General features: G+C 45.1%; 2 long non-coding RNA genes across 2 annotated transcripts in view; both read left to right on the top strand.

Moving 5' to 3' along the window:
• Positions 1 to 13435, top strand: part of LOC143694340 (uncharacterized) — a 183083-nt gene that overhangs the window by 164902 nt on the left and 4746 nt on the right. The gene's annotated exons all lie outside the window — the stretch shown is intronic.
• Positions 93 to 12022, top strand: LOC143694215 (uncharacterized). The gene is made up of 3 exons (XR_013182567.1): positions 93 to 2184; positions 8763 to 8839; positions 11700 to 12022. It is a non-coding gene; the product is annotated as an uncharacterized LOC143694215 (long non-coding RNA).

The raw sequence follows: 13435 nt of genomic DNA, 5'->3' as shown, positions 1-13435 counted from the left end.
TAAATCTAAGCCTCAGGGTTTATCCTCTCTCTGTTGTTTTGTTTTTTTTTTTTTTTTTTTAGTTTCTTTTTAATTTAACATCTATGCAAAAGTATGGATTGGAGGGGAGAGCAGAGCCCTGGTGCTCCTTCCTGCTCTGACACTGGGCTGATGATACAGCAAAGCTTGCCAAACCACCCTTCCCTCATTCTGTCCCCCGTGGTCGCTCCCGCTATGAGCGGCAACTGCTGGAGTAACCAAGACCTCCTCAGGAGCGTGAGATCCAGAATCATTCATTTTATGGGGCCCTCCTGCGAGAGCAAGGGATTTGTTACCCTGATTCCTGCTGGGGAAGCGCTCCCACAGCCACAATGTGAAACACAATGCGGCACGGACTCTGACATTCAAGCTGGGTTATTTGAGGCAAGTTTGTTACACGGGGCCTATGCAGCACAATTCCAGCAGTAATTATCCAGGCTCCTTGCACCATTCTGGCCGGTTCACTGCTAACTCTGGCCTGAAATCCCAAAGTCACTGGGAAAAGCCGATGTGCTGTGCTTGGCTTTAGGGGTATAGAGGGAGGAAAGGGGTCAGGAGAAGGAATCACAACCAGGAGAGGGCTGTTTAGTGAAGACCCCAGTGCTGGGGACACGCTCTAGGGATAGGATGTTTGCCTCTGTGAGCATGAGCACTGGACTGTGGCAGGTGGCTTGGGACTTTCTTCAGCAGTGGCACTCATGGAAATTTCAGTGTTAATGAGAGATGTAAGCTTTCTGCTACACAAATTGAAGTGATGCCTACAACTCCTAGGGTCCAGCCAGGGGATCACAGCAGCCTGTGAAACTCTGTCCCAGGGCTATTTAGCTTATCTGCGAGACGTTGCTTTAAGGTAGGATCAAAACTAAGGTTAATGTCTTTTTCCTTCCTCAATTGAGCATGTGCAGAGCAAGCGGGGATTGCAGGGGAAGTGTGAGGTGAGAAAGGTGTCCTCAAACTCTTGTGAGAGATTAACCTGGTTCCTGAAGGTTGCACAAGCCTCCACCAGAAACACTGGTGGTGTGGCAGAGCTGAAGGCTGAGCAGGTAAAAGGCAGGTGGGCCATTTGTGCCAGTCCCCAGACAAACATGGATAAACTCCAGCACAGCCAGTTCCACCATGCTTGGAAACAGAAAGCAACTTCTGAAGAGCCTTGGAATGCTAAGACATGTAAGAAGGAATAGTGGACAGAAAGGGCTGAACAGGGGACTATAAACATCTACAAAGATATGATCCCCTGCCCCTCCAGCCAGGATACCCATCCCTTCCCAGCCCTATTTTCCACTAATGCAGGATAACAGGATAATTCCAAATTGCTTTTGCTATGGAAGTAATAACATGTCAGGGTGTTTTCCTTTTTTCTTTTTTTTTTTTCTTTTTTCTCTTGGCAGGGACAACAATCAGGACCCTTCTGCATTTAGACATGAAGGAAAAGAAGGAAAACAGTCTTGTTTTCAATAAGACAGGGTCTCTTCCTCCGTTGCTCAACTGCCCATTTGCACAAGGCTTTCTGGCCCCATAGTAGCCTGTTTCCCTGGAGAGTACAATCAACATGGGGAGGCAAGGCAGCGTTGGAAGGTAGCCTGAGGATAACAGGCGTTATAAAGAGGAATTTTTTTCCCTGCTGTTTTTGTTTGTTTTACCACAGAGGCTCAGAGGAGCTGGCCAAGAGCCTCACACAGCAGGTGCTGCCTGGGAATGCAAGGGGAGCAAAATTCCTACTAAATGGAACCATTATTTGACACCACTGCCTTTCGCAATCTTTTTCTTTTGTTTCAGACAAACTCCAAGGCCTCCTGGGCTTTGTGGTCAAAGCTGAGTTGGACTCTTCTGCAGGGGAGGAAAGGGAAGTAGTAAGGGTGTCCCCAAACATGCCAAACACTTGGGTGACAGAGACCAAGCCTTCTGGAAACAATACTGCTGGGTTTCCACAGAAATAGCAAGAGGGCCAAGAAAAAAAGGAAGAATCACCTTTGGCTCCCTCACAGCAGTGTTATACCTTTTTCCTTTTTTGCTCTTTTTTTTTTTTTTTTTTTTTAGTGAAGGAGAGGCTGAGCCTGCACACCCACACCAAAATGCTTTTGATATTTGGAGATCTACAGGAGTGTGGTCACTACTCTGGCCAGCTTGCTGTTGTCTACCATGGCTGTTGCAAGACTCAAAGAGAGAGTAAGTGTGGCTAAAGGAAAGCAGGATAACTCCTGCCTTTACCAGAGGCTTCCTCTGTGGCTCAGTCCTTCAGCTCCTCTAATTTTCTTTTGGACTTCATCTCCTTCCCAGCAAAACTGGCAAAATCCATGGGGGGGGTCATATATCAGCAGCATGGGATGTGTAACTATTTCATAAATGATGGAACAGTGTGAAAACCCAGAAAGAAGGAAGTCAGAATCTTCCAGAATTGACAGGCTTTGCGACAGACTTTACATTCTTCTAGTTTTTACAAACAACCAGGGTGCCTCCATCCAAATGCTCTCCTCCTACCAGTAAAAATGTTGTTTCAGAGAAAGTCTCATTTTTCATAGTCTTTTGGATATCCTCATTGCCAAAATGACCCCACAGAAGTGATAGCTCATTTCCAGAAGCCCTCAAAAGGTGCAGTAACTGTGTGTTCAGGTACATCTGTCTCACGGTTGTCCTTGAGCAAAGGGACAGTGTTCTACTTTGCTGTCCACCTTGCATGCTGGCATTGTCCTCACTGATGGAGCCCTGGGGTGCTCCTCCAAGGCTGGTGCTATTAATATTAATGATTTTCTCCCCCTTCCACACTCTGTGGTTCCTGGGGGGCCAACAACTCCAGCCTGGATGCTTTGAAACAGTGCTGTGTGAGACATAGCCACATTCCTTAGCTGTAAGTCTCTAGAATCACCCACCAGCTCTCCAAAACAAGTTCAGAGCATGACTTCCAGCCACACAGATGACGTGGCTCTTCAGGCCCAGAGGTAAAACCTACAATATTAGCAACACAGTGGATAGGTGGTACCCACATTCCACTGGCATTTCTCTCTGCCAGTGTCCAGCTATTGCATTCCTCAGCCCAAACAGCAGCTTTCTTGAATTTCTTGTACTGCAAAAGATGGAGAAATCCATGTGAGACAAGTATCTGATGCTTCCCAGTTCTTCCACTGCTATTTATTGAGTACCCTAAAACTAATGAAAACCAAAGACACTTGAATGGAGTGCAGAAAGTCATAAAGTTCAGAAAATGAAAATTGAAATGAGCCTCTATCAGAAGGCCATTTGTATATCATTAAAATTTCTGACCTCTCAGAAGGGGGAAGGAAGCAAAACTTAAAAGCTTCTGGTGTAAATTTGCAATGGTGAGAAAAGTATGTCCTTGATAAATAGCCAGAAGGACAAGCTACTGCCATGATCAAGCTCTTCAGGATCAGGAATTCCAGTGAATGGTATAGCTGCTGAAAAATAGAAAGGATGTAGAATAAGGCTGCGAAAATAGTTTCAAAGATGGAAAATATACCTTGATGGTGCGAAACACAGATCTATCTCCATCTCCATGTCTAAAGGGGATGGGGAGAGTGTAGTAATATACAACACATCTGTGCAGAGACATGGGTGAAGTGCTCAGAAGTTCTTTGGCAAGGCTGGTCAGAGCCCTTGTTTCAGCAAGAAATGTCTGTCTGGTTTTTACATCAGCAAGTTCAATTTCTCTTCATTTCTCTAAATGAAAGTATTTTGAAAAATATTTTCTTAATATCCCCAGTGAATTTTTTCTGTATTAGTTAAGGACAAATGATAATGCAAACAACAGTGCAAAAAGTTTTTAAATAGCTAAAACTGCAGTAAAGTTGACTCACAAATAGATCAACTTTTTGTCCAGGTGCCAGGATTAAAAAAACCCAACTCCAGGCTTTGAAGAATGTAGGGTGCCATGCAATGCCACTCAGTTATGAAGCAGAGAAAAGTGTAAAGCTGATGTCTACGTGTGAAGCCAAACAAAAGCGGATTAGAAACGAAGCACATTTTTAAATTAATGTGAGCTTCGAAATCAAGTAATTTGATGAGTCTCCAACTTCTGATGTGTTCATATTCCCATATATTGGTATGTCCAAAGCTGGATGTTTTTCTGGAAGATGCAGCAAAGCTACTGGGCTCGGTACTAGGCTAATTGACTGCAACTAAATGGCTCTGAAATATAGGAAGTCATACCAGATGTTCTCATGGTTCCTTCTGGCCTTAAATCCTGTGATTCTATGAATGAGTTTCTGAATCTGCAAAATCCAAAGTCCCGAGAATACAAACATATGAGTAGAGTTATACTTCTGGCCTCCACATCAGAAGAAAGATATTGAATGTGCATTGTTGTGATAAATCAAAGAAGCAGCTAAATCAGAGCTGTAATAAAAGTCAACTGCAGATCTTTGTGCAGAAATTGGTCATATGTCATGTGAGGACAAGGTTTGGAGATGAGATTTCTCAACATCTGAAATGACTTCTTCTGGAAGCAGCCCCTTCCAAGTACTGTGGTGGAGATCCTTCAGACTCTGCACAGTCTTCTGTGCCACACAGGAGCTTGTTTGACAAGTGAGGATCAGTGAGGCACTGAATGCTGCTGACCACAGTGTAATTGAGATGAGCATCCCTGCCACAAAAACCAGCAGCGAGACATTCAAGCCAAGAGAAAGGGGTTTTGTTTTGCTGGGCTTCCTTAAGGGGAAGCATATCAAAACTGGGGAAACTGAAATCCATACTCAGCAAGAAAGCTTACTCAGCCATGGTCTAAGGACAGTCACACCAACCATGTGTCCACCCACCCCAAAAAGTGTTTTGAAAAAGGAAGAAGAGCAGCAACAAAAGGAAGAAAAATGAAGAAGAGCAGCAACAACAGCAACAATAAATCTCAGAAGAATTATGATACATCTGTGTGATTTGAAAACACACCTAAGTAATCTGATTCATTCTGGGAGGAAATCTTCTGTATACCCCCTAACTGGATTCAGATGATATGAGTGTGAGTATCACCACTGAAATTCCTTCTTGCCAGACTTGAGCATCTCCAGTTTCCTGCCCTCACCATCTCTCTTGGCTATGCCTCTGGCTCTAGCTGGAGAAGGCAGCAGAGCAGGCAGGACCCACCTGGGAACCAACAGGTCTCATCAGCACAACATGGGGTGATTCCCAAGATGCATGGTTGATCACTGTGAGGCAAATCTCCCTCCTTCATGCATGGAGGGTTCTGGGCCCTTGCAGCACGGACCCATTGCTTTAAAGAAAACCTTCGAGAAACTGACACTTGGTTTGAATGAAACGCTCAGAAAAAGAGCATGTGCTGCCAAAATTCTCCAGTGAAGCACCCTTATTATATAATACCGGGCTACATGTGTCGTGCAAAGTGCTGTCTGTCATTTGCAGAGGGCCCGTTGATGCTCTAACGTCACCACCAATGTCACGCAACGCTGGGTGAAGCAAAGAGCGCGGCGATGTCACCAGGAAACACATAATGCCAATGACAGTGGAACTAATGCACAGGCCATTGTCCTTACATTATTCAACACTTGCAATTGCTCTCTGGTTTAAGTGGCTATATGATGTAATAATATATAAATACTGTAATGAAGGGTTTATTTATAGCCGTCCTCAGTGTTACTGGTGAAAGTATTAATGCGTTTTTCCCACGCTATGTTCATTGACCGCAGCCGTGCAACCCATTTTCAAGGGACCATGTCAAAAGAGTGTTTAAGCCATTCCTCAGTCAGAGGAACAGGTGAACAGTTAATGCAGCAAGGGAAGTAATCAGCTTTAAAAATGGGAATGAAGAAAACCAAAAACAAAGCAAAGAAGTGTGGGTGAAGAGAGGACATACCTCAAATGGAAAAAGAGGGTTAAAGTGTCTCTAAAGCTGGCAACTACTTTCCAGCCTGGGGACCAGTGGACTCCATGGAGGAAAAGACACTTGCACCCAGCTCTCATTTAAGACATGAGAACTGATGGAGGGAGCAGGGGGGAGTGATCAGACCTTGGACCAAAAGCAGCTTCAAGTCTCAGAAACATGGAGTAATGCCATTCACACTGCCAGAGTTGCTCTCGATTTCAGTGTTGGCCTTAATTGAGCTTGCATTTCTGTGTAATCCTTCATATCTTTTAGCTTTCCAAGCCACCCTGGAGCCACCAGTACCTTCCAGATGTTTTTTTTTCCTCCTCCCTGAGGATGGCATGGAGAGAAAAACAGCAGGTCTTGAATGGTTGAAAGTGCAGGATTTCAGAAGGACTATGTGGCTCTTGCAGAGACATACAACTCTCCCATTCCTACGCTCCATCTGCAAAGAGACTTCCCTTTCACTGTAAACACAGTAAAAATGGGAAAAAGCAGAGAGGAAAATTTTTACTTGTGGGAGAAATGTGTGATTTCATCACTGCAAAGTGTGGGTTTCTTGGGGTGTGTAGAAGAATCCACAATTACCTGGAGAGACAAAGTGGGGGAGATGGGGCTTCTGGCTCTCTGGCCTGCTTTCCTCCTGTGCTGCACCAGGTCCTGACCCTCTCCTGAGCCCCTCCTGTTACTGCAGCTCCATTGCTGACTTAGGAAGAGATGCTTTTCAGAAATTCATCTGATACCTGCATTTCCCCTATTTAGGGAGGAGCTTTCCCTGTCTTTGCCTTGGCTCATCATTCCTTGCAGGGTGTACCACGTATTTCCTTTAAGGCCTCTTTGAGTGGTGAAAACAGGGCCAGGCTTGTAGAGAAAATGTCAAAATTTCTCCACCCAGATTAGGACTTCCCCATTCATCTTTCTTAAAATTTGCCATTCCCAGAGCATGAAAATCCTGTGTATCCATGTGGGCTTTGAGTGTGAAGCAGAGCAAGAAATGGGGCAAGAAATGGAGTGACAGCAGGAGGGGATGTATCTTCCTCCACTGCATTGGCGTGCTGCCAGCAAGTGCAAGAATCTGCTTTTTTTTTCCCTGTTTCACAACAGAGCTGCGCTGTAAACAGCATTCATCACGCAGGGAGTTCCACTTAGAAATGGGTGAATGCTAGAAAAATACTATTTACAAGTCCTCCCTCAAATAAAAACCATGAGTTTATTTTGGCACCGGCAGTGATTCTCCAAGTGATTGCTTCTGTCAAGCGCTCAGGCAGGTACAACAACACTTGCTCAAATATTCAGAGGACGGGGATATGTTGGAGATACTTGTGTAAATGTGAGCTGTGGGACAAACACTTGTGCAAATCTGTGCAGTGAGGGGTTTGCATAACTGGTTTTGATTGCTGCTTGTGGGTTCCAGACTCCTTGAATCAAAGCAGAGGAGCTCTGCCACATGACGGAGATAAACAGGGACACACGCAGAAACTCATCAAGAAGAGTACAAATGAAAATTAGCAAAAAAAAAAAAAAAAGGCAACAACAAATAGTTGAACTGCAGTCAGGCAGCATAGTTTACAACCAGCCCAAAGACTGAGAAACGGCCAAAGAAACCATTCACGTAATAATGGCATGTCAAACACATCTGTAAAGTTCCTGTAGCCTTTGCAAACAGCGGCCTAAACTCAACAAGGTTTACTTGGAGCAGATCATGAGATTAAAATCAAGAGAGCATGCAAATATCTTACTGGAACAGGGCCAGGAGACAGGACTACAATTGCATGGTTAATTGAATTTGGCAAGCAGTCACCCAGCTATATTTCCTCTGGGATTGACATGTGGAGTAGATTGATTGATACTGGAAGAATTAAGGATGGGGATTGCAGAAAAAATGAAGATCTGACCGGGTGGGCTCACCAAGGTGGGCAGATTGGCTAATGTTCAATAGGTGGCACCTACAAGCAGAGATCCAAGGCTGGTGTCACCTCAAATTGCCCCCCATCTTCCAAACACTTGTTCTGATGCAGACAGAGACTTAACCATATGCTGGCTGTAACTGGTGTGCCCACATGTGAAAGCAATTGCAAGGCTGGAAGGGCTTGGGTTCTGTTTTGTTTGCATTGGTCATTATCTACAAATGAAATTACCAAGGGATAAACTAAATTAGGTTGTAACATTATTTTGAACATCTTTTCTGGTTTGCTTTACTTCAAAATTTCTGAGAGGCCAGTGTTTATAGTTAAAAGTACAACTTGGCAGAAGTACAATCAGGAGTGAGCAACACATACCACAAACAAAACCATTAAGACCATTTAGAAAATTTTTGCAAAAGACAATCAAGTATTACGGGCCTAATTTCCCACTTGGTCACTATGATTTTATGTCAACATTAACACCATTGACTTCAGCTGAGCCCTACAGGCACAAAGCTTGTGTGATGGGGTGGGAAACTGGCCCAGTTTAGGATTATGTATATCGTATTATTTAAAAGACAAAGAAACAAATCCCAGGAGTATGTAACTATGCTGAAGTCTCTGAATGTAGGCTTTTCCCACTGAAATCAAAAGCAGAACATCTGTGAGGAGTGGAATCAGGTGTCCTCTACCTGCTATTGGCAGGGCATGGCCATCAACAATAAACATTTTGGGGCTGGATGTGGAGTGTAGGACAGGATAGATACTCTGGAAAATAGAGAGATGACTAAAGAGAAAGGTGTGTCTTCTTCCCTGAGAACCTCCTCCCCCAGTCCTAAATACCTTCTTATTTCTCATTACTTCATACACTAGGATCTATTTTTAATGCTTCTCAAATTAGTAATATAATTATTTTTTTCCATGCGTGTACGAATATAGAGATACATAAACCTAAAGAAAGACAGGAGGTGTTTTTTCTACCTGGTTGATCATTGTTTTGGGTTTTTTCATTTTAGGTCTTTTGGAAGTGCAATTATATTAGACATGCTGGGCTGGCCACTGGGATGAGTAAAACAGTTTGGAAGAAGAAAAGGTTTGTGAATATTTCAGGATAATTACTAACAGTTAGTCCCAGACCCAGAAAAAATTATTAAAAAGAAAAAAAAAAAGCAAAGAAAAAGAGAGAAAAAGAGTTTTGCCTGTTACTGATTTCCTTTTTGGTTTCAGGGGCCATTGTTTGTTTTAATGACAGGAAAAGAGAGCTGTCAGAAGACATTTGCATAGTGCAAATAGGGTCACAAATCAGAGGGGCTGTGGAGATCATGTAGCACTGAGCCAGCACCCATTGGTGTGCAGCTACAAGGATGAGGTTGTTTTCTGTAGTAATGGGAAAAATCTGATGGTTTTTCCAGATGCAGTTGAGGGCTCAAGCAATTTTGGGGAAGAAAAGCTTCCCACTTGCAGCAGGGACTGCTGGGCTCTCATGAAGGTGTTGCTGTTTGTTTATTTTCCTAGCTGTGTGCTTAAGATGCATTCTTTGAAAATTTAGCTGATGGGTCTGTTTGTATAGACTGCACTGCTGGTGAGTTAGACCAGGGGTTTGTGTTCATTTGGGAAAAGAGAAGGAATCCTGGCCATCAGAAATGTTTACTATATCAGGAAATGAATTCACTACTTGAGGGTTCCAGTGGATATAAAACAAAAATTAAAACAAGAGCCTTGTATAAACCCACTTTGTATTGTCTCCTCCATAAACAACCCCATACATGACAAAGCTCGGAGTGAGTGAGAGAGGTAGTTTTATTGGGGCATGTGGAAGTGAGTTAATTGCTGTTGTTTTTTGATTGTTTTTTTGCACATGCTGGTGAATTTGAAGTGAAATCTGGTTGTCTTTTCTTTCTCCCATTCCAGGGAGAGCTGAGCCTTTGCTGAGAAATAACACTAGGCAAAATGACTTCAAGCTGTCACCATTACACAACCTAAACTTTATTTCTTCATTAATGCATTACAGAGCAAAAAAACAATGAGAGCATTCCTCTGGAATGTGTGTTTACTGAGCACAAAATGATATGTTTACTGAAATAGCAGTTGCTGCCGGGTTACCCAGTGGGAGAGAGCTCTCTCTTACCACACCGGTCCGAGATCCCGGTGTCGCTCTGCTCCGCGGCCTTTGACGCCAGGGACCTCCCCCTTGCCAAGAGGGTCCTGTGGGAAAGAGCAGTGGTGGTGCTGGCCAGAGCTGAGGCTCAGCATCCTCCAGTGGCACCTTTCCGGTGGCTCCCACAAGCCCTGGAGGAAAGGGGGAAAAGGAGGGGTATTGGAATATGATCCCAATATTAGCGGGTGGAGCGTGCCTGGGCTCTTCTGGCCCTTGCTGCTTGACCAGAGGTGGCAGCTGTGGTGTTTTCACCTCAGAGACGCCCCTGGCTGGCTGTATGTTGCAGCTGGCATTTGGAACAAGTCCAGGCAAGCAGGAATTCAGTTTTTACCTCAACTGGAAAGGCTTTAGGCAATGGTGAAGAGGAAAAGGAGACGGATTCTGCTAGAGGGTTAATCCAGAGTTTTATTCCATGGTCCAAGATCTCTGAATCTTGGTAACAGCTCCAACAGAATCCCGACCCCATGGTCACGTGTCTTTTTAAGCCTGGGGAAAGGGGGCAGGGAAGGGGTAGGTGTGCCACCAACCAGGTGGGAGGGGGGCAGTCTCAGGGGACAATGACACCTAGACTGGCCAATGACCAATGACAGGGCTGGGAAGCATCTTTGGAACTTGACCAACCAGATGATGCCCTTGCTGGAATGTTGGGATTGATGGACAGCAGTTGGCAAGGGGCCAAGGGGGAGGGGAAGGGAGAGGTTGGCACACCTGGGAGACTGGGATAGCTAAAACAGGATGTTGCTTCACACTGCAACAGAGGGGGATTTCAAGGCATCCCTTTCTGGAAAGAGCATGAGTCAGAGGAGAAGGGGCTAAACCCAGGATTTCAGGGAGGGTGTCAGCGCTTCTGTGGGAGTGGGAGAAATGCTTGGGGCAGAGGACAGGTGCTGGTGCCATGTGGTTGAAGACTCCCTCCCCAAAGAATGGGCAGAGGTGGTGGCTGGGGAGTGGCAGAGCAGCTCTTGGGTACAGCAGCCCTGGGGGGATGTGCCACAGGAGGAAGGGTGATATCCTTTGTGGACACAGTAAGGAAAACTCCACTCCTGATGGTCAGGATGAAGTGGGCATGTTGCAAATGCCCCAAACAAAATCAGCCAGGGAAGGGAGGAAAGGGAGTTAGATAGACAAAGGCAAATAAATCAGGGAGAAAGGTTTTGCCTTTATCCCAAGAGTCAAAGCAAACCATGTGTGCATTAGTACATGTGCACGTATGGAGGTGCACACATGCTCACCCTCCTATGCACCCAGTCTCCTAAATTCAGAGGTAGTTTGTTCATTTCTCTTTATTCCACTAGGATTCAGACAGCAAAAACCCAATAATTAGGAAGCTTTTGCTCAGTACGACTGCCAAGCAGACATCAGGTTGGCTGCAGCACTGTTTGGTGTGGATATGGCTCTCCAGTGATTCATAACGAGCCCAATCGGAACAGGGTTCATCAGTGCCCCAACCAACAAAAACACAACTGCAATGTTTTCAGTTCTTTCCTTTCTCCTTTAAAGAGAAATACACACACATGCAGAGGAAAAACAGAGCTAGAGAATGCTTTCTAACCTGGTACAGCATAATACACTAATTTGGGGATGTTGTTACTCATGCATCATTCACGACCTTGCCAAAACCGGGAACAAACAGTCCCTAGCATCAGACTGTCTGAGATGAACTTTGTAGAGTTTTCCAATCTGAAAGAGCCCAAATAGGAAACATCCTTCCCCACTGCTAGCTCCTATAATGGGCAGCATACCAGGCAGTGTCCTTACCCTGATCTGCTTCTCTATTGATAATATTTTTGTCCAGCAGTGACTGCAGGGCAGGTGAAGGGATCTGCAAATGTCATGTGCTGTCATCTTTCCACTGGCTTGCGTCAGAGACCTCAGAGGCTCTGTGTTGGGTCAGCTTCTCCCATGGTGGCAAAGTCCCTGGAAACAAGGAGGAAGTTGAATCCGGACATCACTTCTGCCCTGGAGGTAAAAGCATCTCCTTGTTGAGATGGCCTTTGTTCTGGTTACTGTGGTGTTATGCTTTTTGGTGTCTTGTTTGACACCACAAGGACAGGGGGGCACTGCTGCCAGGAGAGCCAGAGGCATCTCCTCCCCCCAACATTTCTAGGTGAGGAGAGGAGGGGAAGTCACAGAATCAAAGAACAATTAAGATTGGAAAGACCTTAAAGATCATTAAATCCAACTATTAGCTCCTTCAAGGTGGCTCCAGCCATGGCTGAGAGGGGCCAGGAAAGTGTGCTATTTGTATATGTGCCATGAATGCATCTCGGCACCACACTGAGAAGGATTGACAGGAGCTGTAGAAAGGCTGAGTAAAATTTTCCAAAATACCTAAGTGATGTGGAAGCCTCCTGTCCTATTTTTAAAATGTGACTGAAGCACGTGAGACCCAGAGCCTTAAAGGTATCTGCCTCTGCAGATAGATCTTTAGAGCTGGGCACCTGAAAGAGCACCTCCATCCCCCTGCCCTGATGATCCATCCTCCCCAGTCTGGGGTCCTATCCCCTCTCAGTCACATCATTTCAGACCCTGACAAGCAACAAGAGGTAGCCTCTTCTGCAAGTCCTGCATGGACCTGCACAGACCTTTCAGTCCATCCCACAACAGAGATCTCCTCTCTTTCCTTCACTAGTCCCACCAGAGATGCATTGTATTTGGGTTTTGCTTCCAGCCGTGCTGCCCCTGGAGGTTTTTTCTGCCTTCTTTCCTTTGCTTTTGCAGAAACCCCTGCCGGGTGGTAATTCCTCTCCAGCCCAGACAACTTCCAGCTGGGACCCAGCCCTCTCAGCTGCTGTGTGTGGGCACATTGCTCACAGCAGAACTTGTAACTCCACAATAGGAAGCAAGGTGACTAGCTGTGTCTTTTCCTGCTGGCTAGTGGGGTCTGTGAGCTCAAGCCCGGATGGCTTGGCCCAAAATATCTCAGGCTGCTTCCTCAGCAATGAAATGTCTCCTATTTATTGCTGCTGATTATTGCTAATGACAAAGGCAGGTGGCTGGGGACAGCAAGAGGAGAATGGCAAGGCTCAGAGAGATCGGAGAAGATAAAAAGGTCAAAAAGAAGTTATTTTAGCTGCCGGCTTTGTGCAATTTTGGAAGCAGAGGACTGTTTCCATTAGATGTAGAAAGCACAGGTTTTAGCTGCAAGAGCACACTCTTCCCACTCCATGTTTTTGCAAAACTTTCTGCCTATTTGTAGCACCTCCTGCTGTATTGCTCACACCAGCCCTCCTCGCTCAAGAAATATACTGGAGCCATACGTCGGAGCCGTATGTCTCATCGGCATAGTGAGACTTGAGCAGAATCTATTGCCAGAGGCAGAAATACTCTCATGGATGCAGCCAGTAGAATAGGTGGAAATTTTCCAAATTTCTTTTTGCAGAGGGAACATTTATCCCTGTGAAAAATGTTGAGGGACTGAAGGGAAGGCTTAATAATGACTTTTATGACATGTCCTTTCCCATTTCTAACTTTTTAAAATTGTCTTTTCTATCTTACAATGCCCTTGTGGAGCCCCTACTCTCTCACTGA

Source organism: Agelaius phoeniceus, chromosome 6 (assembly GCF_051311805.1).
Source record: "Agelaius phoeniceus isolate bAgePho1 chromosome 6, bAgePho1.hap1, whole genome shotgun sequence".
NCBI classification, from domain to species: domain Eukaryota; kingdom Metazoa; phylum Chordata; class Aves; order Passeriformes; family Icteridae; genus Agelaius; species Agelaius phoeniceus.
The sequence above is the reverse complement of the archived record's forward strand: the minus strand, read 5'-3'. Positions and strand labels throughout refer to the sequence as shown.